This window comes from Rattus norvegicus, chromosome 4, assembly GCF_036323735.1.
Source record: "Rattus norvegicus strain BN/NHsdMcwi chromosome 4, GRCr8, whole genome shotgun sequence".
NCBI lineage: Eukaryota > Metazoa > Chordata > Mammalia > Rodentia > Muridae > Rattus > Rattus norvegicus.
The window spans coordinates 96,743,818-96,754,088 of NC_086022.1; the positions used below are offsets into that span (position 1 = coordinate 96,743,818).

Consider the following 10,271-nt stretch of genomic DNA (forward strand, 5'->3'; position numbering starts at 1 on the left):
TACCTAAGGATGTGCAACTGCTCAGGGTGTGGGGTAAGCAACCTTTCTGATGCAGCTCCTTCCAACCAAGGAATGTGTTGCATTCTTCTGATAGAATTCCCTAAAAGATTGTCGCTGGCCACAGGTCCAAGCACTCCAGTACCTCTGATATGATTCTAATTACCTTCTCACATGGAGTGAGCTAGAGGGAATGTCAAACTCTTCGTTTTGAAGTCCAAAGGACTTTTGTGCAGATAAATGTCTAATTTATTAGGGATCATTGTTATAGCCATCATTTCTTCAACTTTCTCAAGCGAGTTATAGATACAGACTAGCACACACATGACACTTAGAGCAGTTCCATTGATGAGCAGGGTACCTTTAGATTGTATACACTCAAACCAACAAGACACTCCCACAGAGTTACTTCTCCTTATTGCTCAACAAATGACAGAAGTGATCTCTCAAATATTTACTCTAATTCAAATTTAAGCGAAGTGGCTTCCTAGCTCCTTGATCATTATCACAGAACATAACATAGGCAGGACCCATGAAAATATAGGCCTTAGACAGAGATAATCTTATATCTCATAATGCTGCAAAGTATGTGGTCATGAATCCAGTGATCTTTCCTTGACTGTGGAGAAATATTAAATTAAGCTCTACACATTTTTGATAAACCAGGCTGTGCAGAAAAGTCAACAAAGTAAGCATTCTGCCTGGAAAATTCTGAACTTTTCCATTCAATAAATGGCTCAACTAATCTTTGAAAATTATAGGCACTCAAAATATAATTTCTTTCTTATCTTTGAATACTCATTAATATTTCACTATATTGTAACACTTTTCCAGATCACAGTAATTATCAATAGTTGTGTACCCCTAACATGATACAAAAACAAAGCAAACAGATGGATTTCCATGCCTAAGTGTTCCTGCTCGTACCACCCTGAAGATAGTTCAAGGAGAATATGTATGTGTGTGTGTGTTGGGGGGAGTGATAAGGGTAGTTGGAGGTTGGAAGTGACTAGGTCATGGACTATTTGACCATTGCCTTAGTATTCTGAGAAGCTGCTAGTGGTTACTCAAACTGAAAACAGCTCCTTATAGGAGAGGTCCCAATGCCATAGAAAGCAGAAGGTTGTAGTCCAAGTTAAAATAAATATATTGAATTGGCAAGGAAGCATTGTAGCTTCCCCTGAGGGAAAGTACATTCTCTGTAACTCAGCTCTTACAGAACCAGTTTATCAGTGATAGGCTAGGGGAACAGGGGATCTCTCAAAGATCCTTTCCCTCACATTTAACATGGATCAACACACAGTCTGCCGATGTAGTCCAGGGGGAAGCATCTAGGTCCAAGAAATAGCTGTGTCTGTACCTTCCCAGTTCTTCTTACTGCTCTTGGTAGTCAAGTCAGGTTGGCATTTGCGTGAAAACTTAGGGACTTCACAAAGATACAAGTATTTCTTTTTCTCAAAGGCAAAGATGGGAAGGGCATTGTATTTCTCAAAATACAGTAGCTTCAATATAAGAGGAGACCAGAGGTCTGCGGCATCCACATACCTAAATCTTCCAACAGTCTCTTCAGCTCAGGAGGTGGGCTCATGGACAGTGGCAAGTATAGTCTCCATACCCAACTTATTAACCCGTGGAAGAAAACTTGGAGGTAGATCCATTCTCTTTCCCTACAGGTGGGCTATGCCGGACCTAGGCAGGATGGTTCCATTGCAGGACCTAGATTCCTGATCTCAGCTGGCTCAAGCCTAGGATTTGAGGTCTTCCCGACAACTGTCCAGGTCTTTGTGTATCACAGAAAAACTTCCTTAATATCTTTTAGTTCAAGGCCCATTTTCTTACATCTGCTCTTGAACTCCAGAAACTTTATATATTTTCTTCTGAATACTTATATAGTCTCAGATTCTCTTCCAAAAATAATTGTTAGAAAGCCTTCTCACAAAGCTGTGTATACATAAAGCAAGAGTTGATATTTTCTTTTATTAGTTTTCATTATTAAATCATTATATAATATACAGAAATGAATTTTTGTCTTCAGTCCACAAGATGCTTTTCTTTTCCAAAGAGCAGTCATTCTGTACTTCCCTGAGATCCCAAAAACAGACAAGGAAAAGCCAATAGGCAGATCACCAGTAAAGTATTTTGACTCTATTTCCTTTTTTAAGTGAAACAAACTAAGTTATATAAAAAGTCCCATGAATATTTGTACCCAACTCTTTTCTTTATTGGATAGTTTATGCATTTGCCTTTCAAATGTTATCACCTTTCCCAGTTCCCCCCTCTCCATAGCCCTCCTCCTGATACTATGAAGATGCTCCCCCTCCCACCCACACACTTCCACCTCAACACCCTGGCATTTTCCTCCACTGGGGAAACCAGCCTTCACAAGACAAAAGATTTCTCCTCCTATTGATGCCAGACAATGGCACCCTTTGCTACATATACTACTCAAACAATGGGTCCCCACCCCGTGTATACTCTTTGGTTGGTGGTTTAATCCCTGGGAGCTCTGGAGGGTGGTGTCTGGTTGGTTGATGTTATTGTTCTTCCTGTAGGGTTGCAAACCCCTTCAGCTCCTTCAGTCCTTTCTCTAACTCCTCCATCCGGGTCCCTGGGCTCAGTCTGATGCTTGGCAGAAAGCATCTTAATCTGTATCAGTAAGGCTTTGACAGAGCCTCTCAGGAGACATCCATATCAGGCTCCTGTTGGCAAACACTTTTTGGCATCAGAAGTAGTGACTGGGTTTGGTGGCTGCATATGGAATGGATCCCCAGGTGGGGCAGTCTCTGGATGGCCTTTCCTTCAGTCTCTGCTCCATTCTTTGTCCCTGTATTTCCTCCTGTGAATATTTTGCTCCCCCTTCTAAGAAGGACTGATGCATCCACATTTTGGTCTTCCTTCTTCTTGAGCTTCATATGTTCTGTGAATTATCTTGGGTATTCCGAGGTTTTGGGCTAATATCCACTTATCAGTGAGTGCATACCATGTATTTTCTTTTGTGATTGGAATACATCTCTCTAAGATGTTATTGTCTAGTTCCATCCATTTGTCTATGAATTTCATAAAGTCATTGTTTTTGATAGCTGAGTAGTACTCCATTGTGTAAATGTGCCACATTTTCTGTATCTATTCCTCCATTGAAGGACATCTAGGTTCTTTCCAACTTCTGGGTATTATGAGACTGCTATGAATATAGTGGACCATGTGTCCTTGTTATACATTGGAACATCTTTTGGGTATATGCCCAGGACTGGTATAGCTGGGTCCTCAGGTAGTACTATGTCCAATTTTCTGAGGAACCTCCAGACTGATTTCCAGAATGGTTGTACCAGTTTGCAATCCCACCAACAATGGAGGAGTGATCCTCTTTCTCCACATCCTCGACAGCCTCTGCTGTGACCTGAGTTTTTTATCTTAGCCATTCTGATTGGTGTGAGGTGGAATCTCAGAGTTGTTTTGATTTGCATTTCCCTGATGACTAAGGATGTTGAACATTTTTTTTTTTTTTGGAGTACCAATAAGTCTTTATTTTTCCCAGGGAAGAGAAGGGAAGGTAAAGTCAGCATGTGTTTCAAAATGATTATACAATAGAAATATAAGTACCTGGGGAGGGCAAAACTCAACCATGAAATAAAACACCCCAGGGATGGGGTCACCAAAGCCCCAGAGGGCTTAGCTCCTGCAGTTCAGGAAAGATATCAGGGAAAAGACAGGCAAGTACACACTTTCCCACCCTCCCCATAAATTCAAGATTTCTCACAAAGCTTTGGTTTCTAGTAGTAAACATGGAGATACATTTGTCCATCTCCTAGTAACAATCTTGTGGCCACTTTGACATAAGTTTCTTGCACCGGCATTAAGTTCCTGAGTGTCTCAACCGTATGTACATTCATAGTCCCTTCCTGATCTTCAGATTCCACTTTCTACATGAAAGGCCCCACAACTGCTTCTCTCTACCTAAGGGTGACAGATTACAATGGTTGGATTCGTCCAAAAGCAAATCACACCATGAAATGGTCTTTCCAGGGAGAAATGGCTCACTTGCAGTCCCTGCACAGAGTAGTCTGAGGCCGAAGGATAGCCAGGAACCTGAGGCCCAGTCTCCAAAGCACCAACCAAAACTCCTCACTGAGTTAGGGAACAAGGGGAGAGAGAATGAAGTTCATGATGGCTTCTTCAGAACTTTTACATAGGTCTTTCAAAAACTGTAGAGATGCTCAAAGAAGTAACTGAGCCTGAGTTTTCTTATGAGGGAGAAGAGGGGCTGGTTGTAAGGTCATTGTGGTCCAGAGTGGCAGACAGGAGGAGCACAGGAGGGAAAGCCATGGTTCCCAGAGGCTCACTTTGAGAAGGGGACCCCACATTTAGGTCTCAGATGGTGTAGTCTGGTGCAGAACTTTCTATCAAAGATGCTTTGCCTATTTTTCTCTCAATACAACAAAAGTTTTGTAAACAAAACCCCAAAAGAACATGAAGACCAACACATTTACATTTACACAACTAGACCACCTAGCAATCACCAACTCAGACAGTAAAGTCCTACAAAGGCCAGACGAATACAATTAACTAGGGGTGGGGGCAGCACTTGGGGGAAACAAGAAACCAGGATCAGACACACACACACCTCCCAATGTGTTCTATTGCATTTGTCCCGTTTCAACACAATGAGGTAGGTTTGTGGTGATCTCAAAGCACGTAAATGAAACACCCCCCAGTTATCAGACATCACACTACAGTGGGGCAGGACACTTGCCACAGAGGCCCACAGTCATGAGTCTCTCTGGAAGCCAAGATTGTGAAAAGCTAAGGATTTGAGTCCTTGCCTCATATTCCCATACCTGGACAGCAAGTCTCAGGGCAGCTCAATCAAAACCTGTGAGACATTTTTCAAGGATGAAAAGGCAGAAAAGGCAGCTGTTATCGGCAAAAAGGAGGTAGTTCAACAGGCTGTGCACTCCAAATGGTTGGTCTCCATTGTGATCAAAACAAAGTTAAGTATTCCTGCTGTGCAGACCTGGAGCTGCTATGGACTTATCCCTGAGATTGCTAATGTACCTGAGAACACAGTGCAGGAATGAGAGCCTTAGGATTAAAATATACAAAAATACAAACCCAATATTTATATTAAGAAAAAAAAACGCACAAGATACGTCATTCGCACATAGTGCAGTTGGCATCCTGGAGAAAGTGGGATCCAAGGTGCAGTTACCCAAGGGAGCAAATAAATTAAAATCCCATTGGCCCAGAAAGGGCTGGGAGTGAGGTGGGAGCAGCAGGTCTGCAGTTGTCCCCGCAACCACCCTCTTTGCCTGTCATCACAACCCGTTGTTAGAGACTCTTCCCAGCACAGCACGGCAGGACTGGGTTATGAGGAAGCGCCCTGTGAAAATAACCTGAGAGTCTCTTCTACAGAACCTTCTGGAGGGTGAGGTTCATTAATCTTGGTTTGACACTTGTTTCACATCCTGTCTAGCAAGGGAAATGTCACACAGCCTTCTGCAGAAGAAGGGCTTCTCCCCTATAACAGCCACTCGGCAGAGCTGGTTAGAGCCTCAGATAAAGCATGCAGATTCTAGGGTGGTTCCCCACAAAAGCTCTCACTTGCTTTTAGATGGAGGGTTGTAGGAGTTCCTTTGCCTCACCCTTTCCTTCCCTCCAAGGAAAGACAGGGTGACACTGGGAACCCCGGCCTGAAACATGATAGTGCAAGCTACCCACGCAACCCACCTGATTCCCACTTTCTCCACTCTGCGGATTGGTGCCTCCTCCCTGAAACTCCCCATTAGCCAAAGATTAACCCCTACTCCTGGGCCTCAATTCTGGGCTTCTGGGAGCAGGGTAGGTCTGTGGATCTCTTCTTCCTCCTCCCGGAAATAGACAGGTTTTCCCTGAGAACTGGGGCCCTGCTGGGCCTTCAGTGGACATGGGGCCACCATATGGCTGATGCTTTGGCAAAAGTGGCACTTCTTGGGCTGGGGTGGCAGCTTGCACTCCTTGGCATGATGGTCTAGCCCACCACAGTTGTAGCACCTGTCTCCTTTGGATCTTCGTTTCTGCATGCTCTTCTCCTTTGGCCGTCGCTCACTCCCAATACAGAACATGCCACCAGGGCCAGTGACGTGGATGGACTCCAGACCCTTGGCAGACTTCTTAAAGGTGAACTCCACTGCCTCACCCTCCTTGAGGCTTCGGAAACCTTCCGTGTGTAGCCTGCTCTGGTGCACAAAGACGTCCATCGTGGGGTCGAGCGCAACCCCGGCGCAAGCGGTCATAGACAGGAAGCCGAACCCCATGCGCACGTTGGTGACACTCTCCGGTCGTGTCAGCCGGCAACTCTTCTGGTGCCTTCTCTGCTGCCTTGGCTCAGTCACCTGCAAACTGCTGGTTGGACACCGAGCCCATGATCATTGACTGAGCCCGTGTCCCCGGGCCCCAGAAAAGTATGGAGGCAAAGGGTGAACATATCTTTAGTTGCTTCAAGGTCTTGCGATATTCCTCAGCTGAGAATTCTTTGTTTAGCTCTGTACCCCATTTTTAATAGGATTATTTGATTCTCTGGAGTTCTTTGTATTTATTAGGTATTATCCCTCTATCAGATGTAGTATTGGTAAAGATCTTTTCCCAATCTGTTGGTTGCCAATTTGTCCTATTGACAGTGTCCTTTGCCTTACAGAAGCTTTGCAATTTCATGAGATCCCACTTACTGATTCTTGATCTTAGAGCATAAGCCATTAGTGACTCTAATCAAGCAAGTGAAAGATCTGTATGATAAGAACTTCAAGTCCCTGAAGAAAGAAATCAAAGACGATCTCAGAAGATGGAAAGAGCTTCCATGCTCATGGATTTGCAGGATTAATATAGTAAAAATGGCCATTTTGCCAACAGCAATCTACAGATTCAATGCAATCCCCATCAAAATTCCAACTCAATTCTTCATAGAATTACAAAGAACAATTTGCAAATTCATTTGGAGTAACATAAAGCTCAGGAGAGTAAAATCTATTCTCAACAATAAAAGAACTTTTGGGGAAATCCCCATCCTTGAGCTCAAGCTGTATTATAGAGCAATAGCGATTAAAAAAACCTGCATGTTATTGGTACAGAGAGAGGTAGATAGATCAATGGAATAGAATTGAAGACCCAGAAATGAACCCACACACCTATGGTCACTTGATCTTTGACAAAACAGCTAAAACTATCCAGTGGAAAAAAGACAGCATTTTTAAACAAATGTTGCTGGTTCAACTGGACGTCAGCATGTAGAAGAATGCAAGTATATTCATTCTTATCTCCTTGTACAAAGCTCAAGTCCAAGTGTATCAAGGACCTCCACATAAAACCAGATGCACTGAAACTAATAGAAGAGAAAGTGAGGAAAAGCCTCAAACTCACAGGGGAAAATTTCCCGAAGGGAACACCAATGGTGTACCCAACTCTTTAGAAGTCACTTACAACCTGAATACCTCTGAGGTCCCAGAAGCAAAAAGGTAGTGGAACCACTGGTGTTCATATTCCCTGTAACCCTGAGCCAACCCAATCAATACACAAAATATGTGTTGTATAAGGTTTTAAAAATGAAAAATAAAAATAAAAAACACAATAATGTCATTTATAACATACATAAGGAGAATCTAAAAGTAAACCTAACAAAATCATTTTAACATGTACATAAAAAACTATAGAATTGATAGAGCTCATAGGCAGCACACCACGAGCAAACTTGAGCCTTGGGACCACAGGTAAGTCCAACTTTTCTGCTGCAAGAGACCTGCAGTGGTGAACTCAGAACACACAGAGGCAAAATTCCTCTAGGACCAGGCACTTCCGGTGTTTACCAGGAGTCCCAAACCCGCGGATCCCGGCCCGCAGCAGCTCTCTGCTCCCAAACCCTGTGGGAGAGAGACCTCACCGCCTGGTCAGGAGGGCACTCCTGAGGCTGCAAAGCAGAAGAGACCACCAACACTGCCCACCCCTGCCCACATCCCTGGCCCAAGAGGAAACTGTATACGGCCTCTGGGTTCCCGTAGAGGAGGGCCCAAGAGCAGCAGAACCACTGCGTCCGAGACACCACCAGAACCTGAAGGGATCTACCAGATAAACAGTTCTCTGCACCAAAATCCCATGGGAGGGCGAGCTAAACCTTCAGAGAGGCAGACATGTCTGGGAAACCGGAAGAGACTGCACTCTGCACACATCTCTGACGCCAGAGGAAAATACCAAACGCCATCTGGAACCCTGGTACACGGAAGCTCCCGGAAAGTTCAGTGCAGATCTTCCTGGTTGCTGCCGCCGCGGAGAGCTCGAAAGCAACACCCCACGAGCAAACTTGAGCCTTGGGACCACAGGTAAGACCAACTTTTCTGCTGCAAGTGACCTGCCTGGTGAACTCCAGACACAGGCCCACATGAACAGCTGAAGACCTGTAGAGAGGAAAAACTACACGCCTGAAAGCAGAACACTCTGTCCCCATAACAGGCTGAAAGAAAAGAGGAAAACAGGTCTACAGCACTCCTGACACACAGGCTTATAGGACAGTCTAGCCACTGTCAGAAATAGAAGAACAAAGTAACACTAGAGATAATCTGATGGCAAGAGGCAAGCGCAGGAACCCAAGCAAGAGAAACCAAGACTACATGGCATCATCGGAGCCCAATTCTACCACCAAACCAAGCACTGAATATCCAAACACACCAGAAAAGCAAGACCTAGATTTAAAATCATATTTGATCATGATGCTGGAGGACTTCAAGAAAGATGTGAAGAACTCCCTTAGAGAAACACAGGAAAACATTAATAAACAAGGAGAAGCCTACAGAGAGGAATCGCAAAAATCCCTGAAAGAATTCCAGGAAAACACAATCAAACAGTTGAAGGAATTAAAAATGGAAATAGAAGCAATCAAGAAAGAACACATGGAAACAACCCTGGATATAGAAAACCAAAAGAAGAGACAAGGAGCTGTAGATACAAGCTTCACCAACAGAATACAAGAGATGGAAGAGAGAATCTCAGCAGCAGAAGATTCCATAGAAATCATTGACTCAACTGTCAAAGATAATGTAAAGCAGAAAAAGCTACTGGTCCAAAACATACAGGAAATCCAGGACTCAATGAGAAGATCAAACCTAAGGATAATAGGTATAGAAGAGAGTGAAGACTCCCAGCTCAAAGGACCAGTAAATATCTTCAACAAAATCATAGAAGAAAACTTCCCTAACCTAAAAAAAGAGATACCCATAGGCATACAAGAAACCTACAGAACTCCAAATAGATTGGACCAGAAAAGAAACACCTCCCGTCACATAATAGTCAAAACACCAAATGCACAAAATAAAGAAAGAATATTAAAAGCAGTAAGGGAAAAAGGTCAAGTAACATATAAAGGCAGACCTATCAGAATCACACCAGACTTTTCGCCAGAAACTGTGAAGGCCAGAAGATCCTGGACAGATGTCATACAGACCCTAAGAAAACACAAATGCCAGCCCAGGTTACTGTATCCTGCAAAACTCTCAATTAACATAGATGGAGAAACCAAGATATTCCATGAAAAAACCAAATTTATACAATATCTTTCTACAAATCTAGCACTACAAAGGATAATAAATGGTAAAGCCCAACATAAGGAGGCAAGCTATACCATAGAAGAAGCAAGAAACTAATCATCTTGCAACACAACAAAGAGAAGAAAAGCACACAACATAACCTCATATCCAAATATGATATAACAGGAAGCAATAATCACTATTCCTTAATATCTCTCAACATCAATGGCCTCAACTCCCCAATAAAAAGACATAGATTAACAAACTGGATACACAAGGAGGACCCTGCATTCTGCTGCCTACAAGAAACACCCCTCAGAGACAAAGACAGACACTACCTCAGAGTGAAATGCTGGAAAACAACTTTCCAAGCAAATGGCCAGAAGAAGCAAGCTGGAGTAGCCATTCTAATATCACATAAAATCGATTTTCAACTAAAATTCATCAAAAAAGATAAGGAAGGACACTTCATATTCATCAAAGGAAAAATCCACCAAGATGAACTCTCAATCCTAAATATCTATGCCCCAAATACAAGGGCAACTACATACGTAAAAGAAACCTTACTAAAGCTCAAAACACACATTGCACCTCACACAATAATAGTGGGAGATTTCAACACCCCACTCTCATCAATGGACAGATCATGGAAACAGAAATTAAACAGTGATGTCGACAGACTAAGAGAAGTCATGAACCAAATGGACTTAACTGATATTTATAGAACATTCT

General features: G+C 43.2%; 1 pseudogene across 1 annotated transcript; it reads right to left on the reverse strand.

Moving 5' to 3' along the window:
* Positions 1 to 3,498: 3,498 nt before the first annotated feature.
* On the reverse strand, positions 3,499 to 6,430 carry Lin28c (lin-28 homolog C (C. elegans); annotated as a pseudogene). The gene has a single exon (NR_073158.1). The product of NR_073158.1 is annotated as a lin-28 homolog C (C. elegans) (transcript).
* Between the last annotated feature and the right edge of the window lie 3,841 nt (positions 6,431 to 10,271).